Source organism: Ranitomeya imitator, chromosome 4, assembly GCF_032444005.1.
Source record: "Ranitomeya imitator isolate aRanImi1 chromosome 4, aRanImi1.pri, whole genome shotgun sequence".
NCBI classification, from domain to species: Eukaryota; Metazoa; Chordata; class Amphibia; order Anura; family Dendrobatidae; genus Ranitomeya; species Ranitomeya imitator.
Window position 1 is genome coordinate 402,086,750 of NC_091285.1, and position 15,134 is coordinate 402,101,883.

Consider the following 15,134-nt stretch of genomic DNA (forward strand, 5'->3'; position numbering starts at 1 on the left):
AACAAGTTAGGATAATTATTTCTTTATTACGTGGCGACCCTCAAGACTGGGCATTTTCCCTTGCGCCAGGAGATCCTGCATTATGTAATATTGATGCGTTTTTCCTGGCGCTCGGATTGCTGTACGATGAACCTAATTCGGTGGATCAGGCAGAGAAAAATTTGCTGGCTCTGTGTCAGGGTCAGGATGAGATAGAGGTATATTGTCAGAAGTTTAGAAAGTGGTCCGTGCTCACTCAATGGAATGAAGGTGCACTGGCAGCTATTTTCAGAAAGGGTCTCTCTGAAGCCCTTAAGGATGTCATGGTGGGATTTCCCATGCCTGCTGGTCTGAATGAGTCTATGTCTTTGGCCATTCAGATCGGTCGACGCTTGCGTGAGCGTAAATCTGTGCACCATTTGGCGGTATTATCCGAGCATAAACCTGAGCCTATGCAGTGCGATAGGACTTTGACCAGAGTTGAACGGCAAGAACACAGACGTCAGAATGGGCTGTGTTTCTACTGTGGTGATTCCACTCATGCTATCTCCGATTGTCCTAAGCGCACTAAGCGGTTCGCTAGGTCTGCCACCATTGGTACGGTACAGTCAAAATTTCTTTTGTCCGTTACTTTGATCTGCTCTTTGTCATCTTATTCTGTCATGGCATTTGTGGATTCAGGCGCTGCCCTGAATTTGATGGACTTGGAGTATGCTAGGCGTTGTGGGTTTTTCTTGGAGCCCTTGCAGTGTCCTATTCCATTGAGAGGAATTGATGCTACGCCTTTGGCCAAGAATAAGCCTCAGTAGTGGACCCAGCTGACCATGTGCATGGCTCCTGCACATCAGGAGGATATTTCGCTTTCTGGTGTTGCATAATCCGCATGATGTGGTCGTGTTGGGGTTGCCATGGCTACAAGTCCATAACCCAGTATTAGATTGGAAATCAATGTCTGTGTCCAGCTGGGGTTGTCAGGGGGTACATGGTGATGTCCCATTTCTGTCTATTTCGTCATCCACCCCTTCTGAGGTCCCAGAGTTCTTGTCTGATTACCGGGATGTATTTGATGAGCCCAAGTCCAATGCCCTACCTCCGCATAGGGATTGTGATTGTGCTATCGATTTGATTCCTGGTAGTAAGTTTCCTAAAGGTCGACTGTTTAATTTATCTGTACCTGAGCACGCCGCTATGCGGAGTTACGTGAAGGAGTCCTGGGAGAAGGGTCATATTCGCCCGTCATCGTCGCCATTGGGAGCGGGGTTCTTTTTTGTGGCCAAGAAGGATGGTTTGCTGAGACCTTGTATAGATTACCGCCTTCTAAATAAAATCACGGTCAAATTTCAGTACCCCTTGCCGCTGCTATCTGATTTGTTTGCTCGGATCAAGGGGGCTAGTTGGTTCACCAAGATAGATCTTCGTGGTGCGTATAATCTTGTGCGTATTAAGCGGGGCGATGAATGGAAAACTGCATTTAATACGCCCGAGGGCCATATTGAGTACCTAGTTATGCCTTTCGGACTTGCCAATGCTCCATCGGTGTTTCAGTCCTTTATGCATGACATCTTCCGAGAGTACCTGGATAAATTCCTGATTGTATACTTGGATGATATTTTGGTCTTCTCGGATGACTGGGAGTCTCATGTGAAGCAGGTCAGAATGGTGTTCCAGGTCCTGCGTGCTAATTCTTTGTTTGTGAAGGGATCAAAATGTCTCTTTGGTGTTCAGAAGGTTTCATTTTTGGGGTTCATTTTTTCCCCTTCTACTATCGAGATGGACCCTGTTAAGGTCCAGGCCATCTATGATTGGACTCAGCCGACATCTCTGAAGAGTCTGCAAAAGTTCCTGGGCTTTGCTAATTTTTATCGTCGCTTCATCTGTAATTTTTCTAGTATTGCTAAACCATTGACCGATTTGACCAAGAAGGGTGCTGATGTGGTCAATTGGTCTTCTGCTGCTGTGGAAGCTTTTCAAGAGTTAAAGCGTCGTTTTTCTTCTGCCCCTGTGTTGTGTCAACCAGATGTTTTGCTTCCGTTCCAGGTCGAGGTTGATGCTTCTGAAATTGGAGCGGGGGCTGTTTTGTCGCAGAGAACTTCTGATTGCTCGGTGATGAAACCATGCGCCTTCTTTTCCAGGAAGTTTTCGCCTGCTGAGCGAAATTATGATATTGGCAATCGAGAGTTGCTGGCCATGAAGTGGGCATTCGAGGAGTGGCGTCATTGGCTTGAAGGAGCTAAGCATCGCGTGGTGGTCTTGACTAGGGTTGAGCGAAACGGGTCGAACATTTTCAAAAGTCGCCGACTTTTGGCGAAGTCGAGTTTCATGAAACCCGATCCGACCCCTGTGCGTGGTCGGCCATGCGGTACGCGACTTTCGCGCCAAAGTCGCGTTTCAATGACGCGAAAAGCGCCATTTCTCAGCCAATGAAGGTAAACGCAGAGTGTGGGCAGCGTGATGACATAGGTCCTGGTCCCCACCATCTTAGAGAAGTTCATTGCAGTGATTGGCTTGCTGTCTGCGGCATCACAGGGGCTATAAAGGGGAGTTCCCGCCGACCGCCATGTTACTGCTGCTGATCTGAGCTTAGGGAGAGGTTGCTGCCGCTTCGTCAGAAGCAGGGATAGCGTTAGGCAGGGTCCATTAACCACAAAACCGCTTGTGCTGTAGCGATTTCCACTGCCCAACACCACCTTCGGTGTGCAGGGACAGTGGAAGCTCCTTTTTTTTTTTTTTTCCTCAGCGCTGTAGCTCATTGGGCTGCCCTAGAAGGCTCCCTGATAGCTGCATTGCTGTGTGTACGCCGCTGTGCAAACCAACTGCTTTTTTCAAAACACAAATCCTCTTGTTCCTTCCTTTCTGCACAGCTATCTTGTTTGTTTGTCCACACTTTTTATTTAATTTGTGCATCAGTCCACTCCTTATTGCTGCCTGCCATACCTGGCTGAGATTACTGCAGGGAGATAGTAATTGAAGGACAGTTGCTTTTTTTTTTTTTTTTTTTGTGGGAGATTAAGATTGACATTTCTGCTAGAGTGCCATCTCTGTCTGTGTCATCTCTCACTCAGTGGGCCATAGAAAGCCTATTTATTTTTTTGCTTGATTTGGGTTCCAAAATCTACCAGAAAAAATCACAACATCAATCAGTGGGAGAAAAATATTGGCCTCAGGGCTTGTGTGCCACTCCTTACTCCTGTGTGTGCCATCTCTCACTCAGTGGGCCATAGAAAGCCTATTAATTTTTTTGCTTGATTTGGGTTCTAAATTCTACCTGAAAAAATCAATAAATCAATCAGTGGGAGATTAATATTGGCCTCTGGGCTTGTGTGCCACTCCTGACTCCTGTGTGCGTCCTCTCTCACTCAGTGGGCCCTACAAAGCCTTTTTTTTTTTTTTTTTTCCTAAATTCTCCCTGAAACAATCATTTCATTTTATTTGTTTTATAAATTCTTCTGTAAAAAATAATTTTTTTTTAATTTTTTTTTTCTGAAGTCTCCCTTTTAAAAAAAACAAACACAAATCAGTGGGAGATAAATATTTACATTTGCGCTTCAGTGACAGTCCTGCGTGTGTGCCATCTCATTTGTTGCCAACAACAACAGAGTGTGTAACATTGTGGCTGATTTTCGTTGTGGTGTCACCCACCTGTAAAGGGGTAGCTAAATCATACTGAAGTTATAGCTCACCGTGTAAGTTGTGTGACAGCAACAAATACCGTTTGTTTGGTAACGTTTTTAAAACAATGAGGAAGTCTGGTGGAAGAGGTCGTGGCCGGGGGCGTTCATTGTCAGCTGGTAATGAGGGTAGTGGTAGTGGTGGAGCATCAGGTGGTCGTGGGAAAAAAAATATTGCACCTAAGTCTGGAGCTGTGGAGCCAGGTTCGTCGTCTGGCTACACAAGGCCTCGAACCCTCCCTTTTCTGGGAGTAGGAAAACCGCTTTTAAAGCCGGAGCATCAAGAGCAAGTTTTGGCTTATCTTGCTGACTCAGCCTCTAGCTCTTTTGCCTCCACTCGTGAAACTGGTAAAAGTAAAAGCAGCGCGTCGTTAGTGGATGTTCACGGTCAGGGACAAGTCGCTTCCTTGTCCTCTTCAGCAAAAACAACAACAGAGAAGAATGCAGCAGGCGACACAACGGGTCACTCCATGGAGCTCTTTACACATACCGTCCCTGGCTTAGAAAGTGAAGCAGTTAACAGTCCATGCCCATTACAAGTTGAATCTGACATGGAGTGCACTGATGCACAGCCACAGCCAGACTACTATGCTGGTCCTTTGACTCAGACCACAACATTGCCCTCGCAGGGTGCTGATCAAGAATCAGACCCTGATGAGACTATGTTGCCCCATCACGAACGCTATACCACCGACCGACACGGTGACACAGACGAAGTTGCACACGAGCTACAAGAAGAGGTAATAGATGACCCAGTTCTTGACCCCGATTGGCAGCCATTGGGGGAACAGGGTGCAGGCGGCAGCAGTTCTGAAGTGGAGGAGGAGGGGCCGCAGCAGGCATCAACATCGCAACAGGTTCCATCTGCCGGGCCCGTATCTTGGCCAAAACGCGTGGCAAAGTCAAAACCTGTTGGAGGACAGCGTGGCCATCCGGTTAAAGCTCAGTCTGCAATGCCTGAAAAGGTATCCGATGCTAGAAAGAGTGCAGTCTGGCATTTTTTTAAACAACATCCAATTGATCAGCACAAAGTCATCTGTCAAAAATGTTCAACTACCTTAAGCAGAGGGCAGAATCTGAAAAGTCTCAATACAAGTTGCATGCATAGACATTTAACCACCATGCATTTGCAAGCTTGGACTAACTACCAAACGTCCCTTAAGGTTGTAGCACCCTCGGCCAATGAAGCTACTCATCAACGCAACATCCCTTCCGGCAGTGTAGGGCCACCATTTTCTGCACCACCTGCAGTATCTGTGCAGGTTTCTTTGCCAGGCCAAAGCAGTCAGGGTCAGGGAATCTCCAGTTTCGTAGTAGGAAACACTGCATCTAGGGCACCGGCGGCAACAATACCATCTCCCACCGTCTCTCAGTCTGCCATGTCCACCGGCACCCCCGCTAGTTCCACGATCTCCAGCTCTCCAGTCCAGCTCACCCTACATGAGACTATGGTTAGAAAAAGGAAGTACTTAGCCTCGCATCCGCGTACACAGGGTTTGAACGCCCACATAGCTAGACTAATCTCGTTAGAGATGATGCCCTACCGGTTAGTTGAAAGCGAAGCTTTCAAAGACCTGATGGACTACGCTGTACCACGCAACGAGCTACCCAGTCGACACTTTTTTTCCAGAAAAGCCATCCCAGCCCTCCACCAGCATGTTAAAGAGCGCATCGTCCATGCACTCAGGCAATCTGTGAGCACAAAGGTGCACCTGACAACAGATGCATGGACCAGTAGGCATGGCCAGGGACGTTACGTGTCCATCACGGCACACTGGGTAAATGTGGTGGATTCAGGGTCCACAGGGGACAGCAAGTTTGGGACAGTTCTGCCTAGCCCACGGTCTAGGAAACAGTTGGCTGTAGCCGTTCGCACCCCCTCCTCCTCCTCCTCCTCCTCGTCCTCCTGCAGAAGCGAGAGCTCGTCCACAGACCGCAGTCGCACAACCACTCCATCCGCAGCTGCCACTGTTGCACACCAGGTCTCCCATTATGGGGCAGCTACTGGCAAACGTCAGCAGGCTGTATTGGCTATGAAGTGTTTGGGCGACAACAGACACACCGCGGAAGTTCTGTCCGAGTTCTTGCAGCAAGAAACGCAGTCGTGGCTGGGCACTGTAGATCTTGAGGCAGGCAAGGTAGTGAGTGATAACGGAAGGAATTTCATGGCTGCCATCTCCCTTTCCCAACTGAAACACATTCCTTGCCTGGCTCACACCTTAAACCTGGTGGTGCAGTGCTTCCTGAAAAGTTATCCGGGGTTATCCGACCTGCTCCTCAAAGTGCGTGGACTTTGCGCACATATCCGCCGTTCGCCTGTACACTCCAGCCGTATGCAGACCTATCAGCGTTCTTTGAACCTTCCCCAGCATCGCCTAATCATAGACGTTGTTACAAGGTGGAACTCAACACTGCACATGCTTCAGAGACTGTGCGAACAGAGGCGGGCTGTTATGTTTTTGTGGGAGGATACACATACACGGGCAGGCAGTAGGATGGCAGACATGGAGTTGTCAGGTGTGCAGTGGTCGAAGATTCAAGACATGTGTCAAGTCCTTCAGTGTTTTGAGGAATGCACACGGCTGGTTAGTGCAGACAACGCCATAATAAGCATGAGCATCCCCCTAATGTGTCTGCTGATGCAAAGTTTGACGCACATAAAGGATCAGGCGTCTGCACCAGAGGAAGAGGAAAGCCTTGATGACAGTCAGCCATTGTCTGGTCAGGGCAGTGTACAGGACGAGGTAGCGGGCGAAGAGGAGGTGGAGGATGAGGAGGATGATGGGGATGAGTATATTTTTAATGAGGAAGCTTTCCCGGGGTCATTGGAAATTGGTGGCGTGGCAAGGGCGGGTTCTGGTTTTTTGAGGGACACAAGTGACGTAGATTTGCCTGCAACTGCCCCTCAACCAAGCACAACCGCAGATTTGACAACTGGAACTTTGGCCCACATGGTGGATTATGCCTTGCGTATCCTCAAAAGGGACACACGCATTACAAAAATGATGAACGATGACGATTACTGGTTGGCCTGCCTCCTTGATCCTCGCTATAAAGGCAAATTGCAAAATATTATGCCACATGAGAACTTGGAACTAATATTAGCAACAAAACAATCAACTCTTGTTGACCGTTTGCTTCTGGCATTCCCTGCACACAGCGCCCGTGATCGTTCTCACACGAGCTCCAGGGACCAGCAGACCAGAGGTGTTAGAGGGGCAGAAATCAGAAGTGGCGTTGGCCAGAGGGGTTTTCAGACCAGGTTGTGGAGTGATTTTGCTATGACCGCAGACAGGACAGGTACTGCAGCATCAATTCAAAGTGACAGGAGACAACATTTGTCCAGTATGGTTACAAACTATTTTTCATCCCTTATCGACGTTCTCCCTCAACCGTCATTCCCATTTGATTACTGGGCATCCAAATTAGACACCTGGCCAGAATTGGCAGAATATGCATTGCAGGAGCTTGCTTGCCCGGCAGCTAGTGTCCTATCAGAAAGAGTATTCAGTGCTGCAGGTTCAATACTAACTGAAAAAAGGACTCGTCTGGCTACCCAAAATGTAGATGATCTAACCTTCATTAAAATGAACCACAACTGGATTTCGAAATCTTTTGCCCCACCTTGCCCGGCTGACACCTAACTTTCCTATGAAAAGGTCTTGCCTGTGGACTCTTCTGAATGACTTTTCCAATCTCGTAATTTTCTGCACCTGATTGTCCAGCATACGACATGTTTACTCCTAACAAAATGGCCAAACTCCCCACACGGGGCCGTGGTATCGCCACTTTGCGCCAGCACCCGTGAGAGTGCTGTTTGTCTGAAGAGGTGGGTGTGCCCGCTTTTGGTCGACGGCACTGCCACTGGGTCCCTCATAGTACAATAAAGTGTCTCTGGCGGTGGTGGTGCGCACCCAACGTCAGACACACCATTTTAATATGAGGGGCCCTGGGCCTGTACCGCCGGCCACAAGACAGTTCCCCCCCCCAGCTCAAACAGTGCTCTACCACTAGCAAAATTATCTCTCACAGCTTCACCAATGTTTAGTCTATGCGCTGACATCCTTCAATGCCTGGCACTGACAATACCATTGTTTTGACATTTTTGTTATGTTAGGCCTTCGAAGCCTGTCTGCGGTCCGTTCTTTCTACAACTACTACACTGACCAGGCCACTGCTGGCCGTGTTCCCCTGGAACCAATTTAAACTTGCCTACAGCCAGCCCAATTTTGTTATGTTAGGCCTTCTTAGCCTGTCTGCCGTCACTCCTTCCACTAGACTTCCACTGACCAGACCACTGTTGCCCGTGTACCCCTGGAACCAATTTTAAATTGCCAACAGCCAAATGTTATTATGTTAGGCCTTTGATGCCTGTCTGCCGTCACTCCTTCCACTAGACTTCCACTGACCAGACCACTGTTGCCCGTGTACCCCTGGAACCAATTTTAAATTGCCAACAGCCCAATGTTATGATGTTAGGCCTTTGATGCCTGTCTGCCGTCACTCCTTCCACTAGGCCTCCAATGACCTGTCTACTACTGCCCGTGTTCCCATGGAACCAATTGTAAATTGCCTACAGCCAGCCCATTTTATTACGTTAGGCCTTCGAAGCCTGTCTGCGGTCCCTCCTTCCACTAGGCCTCCACTTACCTGTCTACTGCTGCCCGTGTTCCCCTGGAACCAATTGTAAATTGCCTACAGCCAGCCCATTTTATTACGTTAGGCCTTCGAAGCCTGTCTGCGGTCCCTCCTTCCACTAGGCCTCCACTTACCTGTCTACTGCTGCCCGTGTTCCCCTGGAACCAATTGTAAATTGCCTACAGCCAGCCCATTTTATTACGTTAGGCCTTCGAAGCCTGTCTGCGGTCCCTCCTTCCACTAGGCCTCCACTTACCTGTCTACTGCTGCCCGTGTTCCCCTGGAACCAATTTTAAATTGCCTACAGGCAGCCCAATTTATTATGTTAGGCCTTCGAAGCCTGTCTGCGGTCCCTCCTTCCACTAGGCCTCCACTTACCTGTCTACTGCTGCCCGTGTTCCCCTGGAACCAATTTTAAATTGCCTACAGCCAGCCCATTTTATTATGTTAGGCCTTCGAAGCCTGTCTGCGGTCCCTCCTTCCACTAGGCCTCCACTGACCTGTCTACTGCTGCCCGTGTTCCCCTGGAACCAATTTTAAATTGCCTACAGCCAGCCCATTTTATTATGTTAGGCCTTCGAAGCCTGTCTGCGGTCCCTCCTTCCACTAGGCCTCCACTTACCTGTCTACTGCTGCCCGTGTTCCCCTGGAACCAATTTTAAATTGCCTACAGGCAGCCCAATTTATTATGTTAGGGCTTCGAAGCCTGTCTGCGGTCCCTCCTTCCACTAGGCCTCCACTGACCTGTCTACTGCTGCCCGTGTACCCCTTGAACCAACATCATAAAATAAAAAAAAAGTATTTTGCTTATAAAAAAGAAAATACTGGTGAGATATCAAATGCAGACATTTTAACATTAAAAACAAACACACAACTAAAATCTGGTACAGTACTAAAAATGACCACCAGCTACAATTACTTTCTCCTGCAAGTAGTTAACTGAAAGGTTTTTTAAATTGAAAACACAGATATGGCATCCACCGAGTGTTGTCCTGTCGCGTCTTCTTTATATTATTGCCGAGAAGATGCAAAACAATGAAAATAATAAAATCATTAATTACCAAAATAATAGAGAAAGTCAACACCACATTGCAAATAAACATTCATTCCAAATAAAGAAGCAGGGCGCGTCCGAGGGTGAGTATATACCTAATAAGAATATAATCACCCTCGGACGCGCAATGCTTATTTCCAACAGCCTTCCTTCCTAAGAATCAGCCCTTCCGTGGTGTAGAGAGATGTTGTGTTACACTCCAAGGTGTTCCCCAGGTTGCCTTTCCTGAGCTTCGATCTTCCGGCTCTCGTTTAGTAGTTGTTGGAAACTACGCTGCATTAGGCCTACAAATTGGGTATGGGGTGTAGAGAGAGGGTTTGTTACACTCCAAGGTGTTCCCCAGGTTGCCTTTCCTGAGCTTCGATCTTTCGGCTCTCGTTTAGAAGTTCTTGGAAACTACACTGCATTAGGCCTTCAAATTGGGTATGGGGTGTAGAGAGAGGGTGTGTTACACTCCAAGGTGTTCCCCAGGTTGCCTTTCCTGGGCTTCGATCTTCCGGCTCTCGTTTAGTAGTTCTTGGAAACTACACTGCATTAGGCCTACAAATTGGGTATGGGGTGGAGAGAGATGGTGTGTTACACTCCAAGGTGTTCCCCAGGTTTCCTTGCCATTGCTTCGGTCTTCCGACTCTCGTTTAGTAGTTGTAGAAAAGTACACTGCATTAGGCCTACAAAATGGGTATGGGGTGGAGAGAGATGGTGTGTTACACTCCAAGGTGTTCCCCAGGTTGCCTTTCCTGAGCTTCTATCTTCAGGCTCTCATTAAATTGTGGTTAAATGGAACAACTGCATTTGGCGTACTAGTTGGTTTGGGGCCTACTATCGGTGTCTGCCACTCCTTGCTGTTCTCCTGGTTTCCTGTCCTGAAATTCCATTTTCAGGCTCTCGTTAAGTAGTTGTTAATGTTAGACTGCATTTGGCCTACTAGTTGGGTTGGGGCCTACTATCGGTGTCTGCCTCTCCTTGCTGTTCTCCTCCACTGAACAAAGCTGTGCCGCCTGTTTACTACGGTTGCCAATTTTGAACTGCATTTCGACTACTTACTGATTTGGCCCTACTCTCTGTGTCAGCCTCTCATTCCAGTTGTCCTCCACTGCAATGCCCCCTGGTTATTCCTGTGTTACCAATTTTGAACTGCATTTAGCCCACTTTATTCTTTGGGCCTATATCTGTGTTTCCACTTCATCGTGCCCATTGCCCAGCCAGTGATAGATGAGTCTGCTGGTACATTGACCCATAACGCAACATTCCCCGTGCATGCTACACAACAACATTGTGACCCTGCTGAAAGTCAGGTTGCTCTTCCCGCATACCATACCACCTTACACGGGGACAAAGAGGAAGGTGCAGATGAAAGTGCAGGTTCCTTCATCAGGTGGGGGGAGGAATACTAGTTGGCGACGTCACTGGCACAGGGCCTCTCATAGTACGCAAAAGTGTTGCTGCCGGTGGGAGGCGCCCCCGCCGTGCAAACACACCGCTGTACTTTGAGGGGCCCTGTGCCAGTGCCAATGCCAACAAGTGGGCCTCCCCTGCTTGCTCAGGATCACAGCACTTGCAAAGTTGAAATACTTACCTCTCCCTGCTCCACTGCCGTGACGTGGTCCAGATTTCCTGGGCCCACTAATTACTTGAACCAGCCCTACCCCACACAACTTTAGCCAAATGACCCCCAATTTCAAATGCCTTCCAATTATTATAAGGTAAATTACGCTTGACAAGCTTCATTAAGAAGAATGGATGGTTTTAACATTAAAATGGGCACTCTAGGTGTTTTCCTGGCCCCCACTCACTGCCGACTATGCTGCCCCATTGACTTGCATTGGGTTTCGTGTTTCGGTCGATCCCGACTTTTCGCCATAATCGGCCGATTTCACTCGACCCGACTTTTGAGATAGTCGGGTTTCGCGAAACCCGGCTCGACTCTAAAAAGGTCAAGGTCGCTCAACTCTAGTCTTGACTGATCATAAGAACTTGACTTATCTCGAGTCTGCCAAACGGTTGAATCCTAGACAGGCTCGTTGGTCGCTGTTTTTCTCCCATTTTGACTTTGTGGTTTCGTACCTTCCAGGCTCTAAAAATGTGAAGGCGGATGCCCTGTCTAGGAGTTTTGTGCCCGACTCTCCGGGTTTGTCTGAGCCGGCGGGTATTCTCAAAGAGGGAGTAATTTTGTCTGCCATCTCCCCTGATTTGCGGCGGGTGCTGCAAAAATTTCAGGCTAATAGACCTGATCGTTGCCCAGCGGAGAAACTGTTTGTCCCTGATAGGTGGACGAATAAAGTTATCTCTGAGGTTCATTGTTCGGTGTTGGCTGGTCATCCTGGAATCTTTGGTACCAGAGATTTAGTGGCTAGATCCTTTTGGTGGCCGTCTCTGTCGCGGGATGTGCGTTCTTTTGTGCAGTCCTGTGGGATTTGTGCTCGGGCTAAGCCCTGCTGTTCTCGTGCCAGTGGGTTGCGTTTGCCCTTGCCGGTCCCGAAGAGGCCTTGGACACATATCTCTATGGATTTTATTTCGGATCTCCCCGTCTCTCAAAAAATGTCGGTCATTTGGGTGGTTTGTGATCGCTTCTCTAAGATGATCCATTTGGTACCCTTGTCTAAATTACCTTCCTCCTCTGATTTGGTGCCATTGTTCTTCCAGCATGTGGTTCGTTTGCATGGCATTCCAGAGAACATAGTTTCTGACAGAGGTTCCCAGTTTGTTTCGAGGTTTTGGCGAGCTTTTTGTGCTAGGATGGGCATTGATTTGTCTTTTTCCTCGGCTTTCCATCCTCAGACTAATGGCCAGACCGAACGAACCAATCAGACCTTGGAAACATATCTGAGATGCTTTGTTTCTGCTGATCAGGATGATTGGGTGTCCTTCTTGCCTTTGGCTGAGTTCGCCCTTAATAATCGGGCCAGCTCGGCTACCTTGGTTTCGCCGTTTTTCTGCAACTCTGGGTTCCATCCTCATTTCTCTTCAGGGCAGGTTGAGTCTTCGGACTGTCCTGGTGTGGATACGGTGGTGGACAGGTTACAGCAGATTTGGACTCATGTAGTGGACAATTTGACCTTGTCCCAGGAGAAGGCTCAACGTTTCGCTAATCGCAGACGTTGTGTGGGTCCCCGACTTCGTGTTGGGGATTTGGTTTGGTTGTCATCTCGTCATGTTCCTATGAAGGTTTCCTCTCCTAAGTTTAAGCCTCGTTTCATTGGTCCGTATAGGATTTCTGAGGTTCTTAATCCTGTGTCTTTTCGTCTGACCCTTCCAGATTCTTTTTCCATACATAACGTATTCCATAGGTCATTGTTGCGGAGATACGTGGCACCTATGGTTCCATCTGTTGATCCTCCTGCCCCGGTTTTGGTGGAGGGGGAGTTGGAGTATATTGTGGAGAAGATTTTGGATTCTCGTGTTTCGAGACGGAAACTCCAGTATCTGGTTAAGTGGAAGGGTTATGGTCAGGAAGATAATTCTTGGGTATTTGCCTCTGATGTCCATGCTGCCGATCTTGTTCGTGCCTTTCATATGGCTCATCCTGGTCGGCCTGAGGGCTCTGGTGAGGGTTCGGTGACCCCTCCTCAAGGGGGGGGGGTACTGTTGTGAATTCTGTGGCAGAGCTCCCTCCTGTGGTCACGAGTGGTACTGCGGCTTCTGAGTTTCCTTCCTCAGGTGATGTGGTGAAGTCGTTAGGTGCTGCTCTATTTGACTCCACCTAGTGCTTTGCTCCTGGCCGCCAGTCAATGTTCTAGTATTGGTCTTGCTTCCTCCTGGATCGTTCCTGTGGCCGTCTGCTCTGCATAAGCTAAGTTTTGCTTGTGTTATTTTTGTTTTGCTATTTTTTCTGTCCAGCTTGCTTAATTGGTTTTTCTTGCTTGCTGGAAGCTCTGGGACGCAGAGGGAGCACCTCCGTACCGTTAGTCGGTGCGGAGGGTCTTTTTGCCCCTCTGCGTGGTTGTTTGTAGGGTTTTGTGTTGACCGCAAAGTTATCTTTCCTATCTTCGGTCTGTTCAGTAAGTTGGGCCTCACTTTGCTAAATCTATTTCATCTCTGCGTATGTATTTTCATCTCTACTCACAGTCATTATATGTGGGGGGCTGCCTTTTCCTTTGGGGTATTTCTCTGAGGCAAGGTATGCTTATTTTCTATCTTCAGGCTGGTTGGTTTCTCAGGCTGTGCCGAGTTGCATAGGGAGCGTTAGGCGCAATCCACGGCTGCCTCTAGTGTGGTTGGATAGGATTAGGGATTGCGGTCAGCAGGGTTCCCACGTCTCAGAGCTCGTCCTATGTGTTTTGGTTATTGTCAGGTCACTTTGTGTGCTCTGAACTTCAAGGTCGATTGTGGTTCTGAATTACCTAATCATAACAATTACCACAGCTATCAGACTCTAAGGCCACTATTTGGTCGTGAATTGCCATCACAAACATCAGGACCACACAATCATGATTGAAGGCACCAATTGGGATAAAGAGGAAGCCACCACACTCTGTTAACCATTTATAATGATGTAGTCACTATTGACAGCAGCATCTAAGGGGTTAAACAGATATGGATGGTGCAAACGCTGATCACGGCTGATGCAGCAAGTTGTCAGCTATAGTGTACAACCAACAGCTACTGGATTGTCACCTATATGGAGATACTATTCTCTTATATCTCAGGTCAGTTAAAAGGCGTATTGGCTGTCATTAAGGGGTTAAAAAATGTATATAGTTTTTCTGTAGCACGTATAGTTTCCATGGAGCAGCATCATTATTATTATAAGATATAGAAAATATACTGGCGACATTAAGAAAACAGTAATCTACATTTCAGAAAAAAATGCTTCACCTTACAAAACAGTTTTAATCGAACCAAACTTATTTCACATGCAAAATAGAAACCAAAATGTGAGCAGAAATTAAAAGTGCTTGACATTAGACTGTCATTGATATGATTTTTTTAGGATTGTCCCTAACATCCAACAGTATTCTGCCATCATTGAGTCATTCCAAAAACCCTGGTAGCGGTGTTCCATTACTTTAATGTCTTGATGAAACCGCTCGCATTGTTCATTGCTTACATCTCCAAGATTTGGAGGGAAGAAAACTAAATGTGAAGCAAAAAGTGCATTTTCAGAGACATGCGACATCCAAGACACTGGTATGCATTTAGCAGTTCCCTCAACACCTTCAGCATATTCTGGAGATTTTTGTTTTCCTAAGACGTTTTCACAGATCCACTTGAAGCTGTTCCAAGATCTCAATTGATTATCATTTAGAGTTCCGTCAAACACATCATCTTTCATAAGCTTTCTGATCTGAGGACCACAAAATACCCTTTCCTTCAGTTTTGCTGGTGAAATGCTGGAGAATTTCCGTGAAATGTACTGGAACCCTTGTGAATTTGTCTTTGCCATGGCTTTCACTAAGTTTTTAATCAATCCCAACTTTATATGTAGTGCAGGAAGAAAGATTTTTGGTACAGCTAAAGGATTATGCTGAACATTGTCTCTACCTGGAGCATAGATGTTTCTCTGTCCCCAATCACAACGAACTTAATGCTCTACTGTACTTCTACTGTCCCATAAACACAAGAAGCAACAATATTTTGTGAAACGTCCTTGCATTCCCATTAGCAGACCAATTATTTTAACCCCTTTATGATCTTGGGATATTCCGTTTTTCCGTGTTCGTTTTTCGCTCCCTTCCTTCCCAGAGCCATAACTTTTTTATTTTTCTGTCAAAATGGCTATGTGAGGGCTTATTTTTTGCGGGACATTTAAACAACATCATTGGTTTTACCATGTCATGTACTAGAAAATGGGAAAA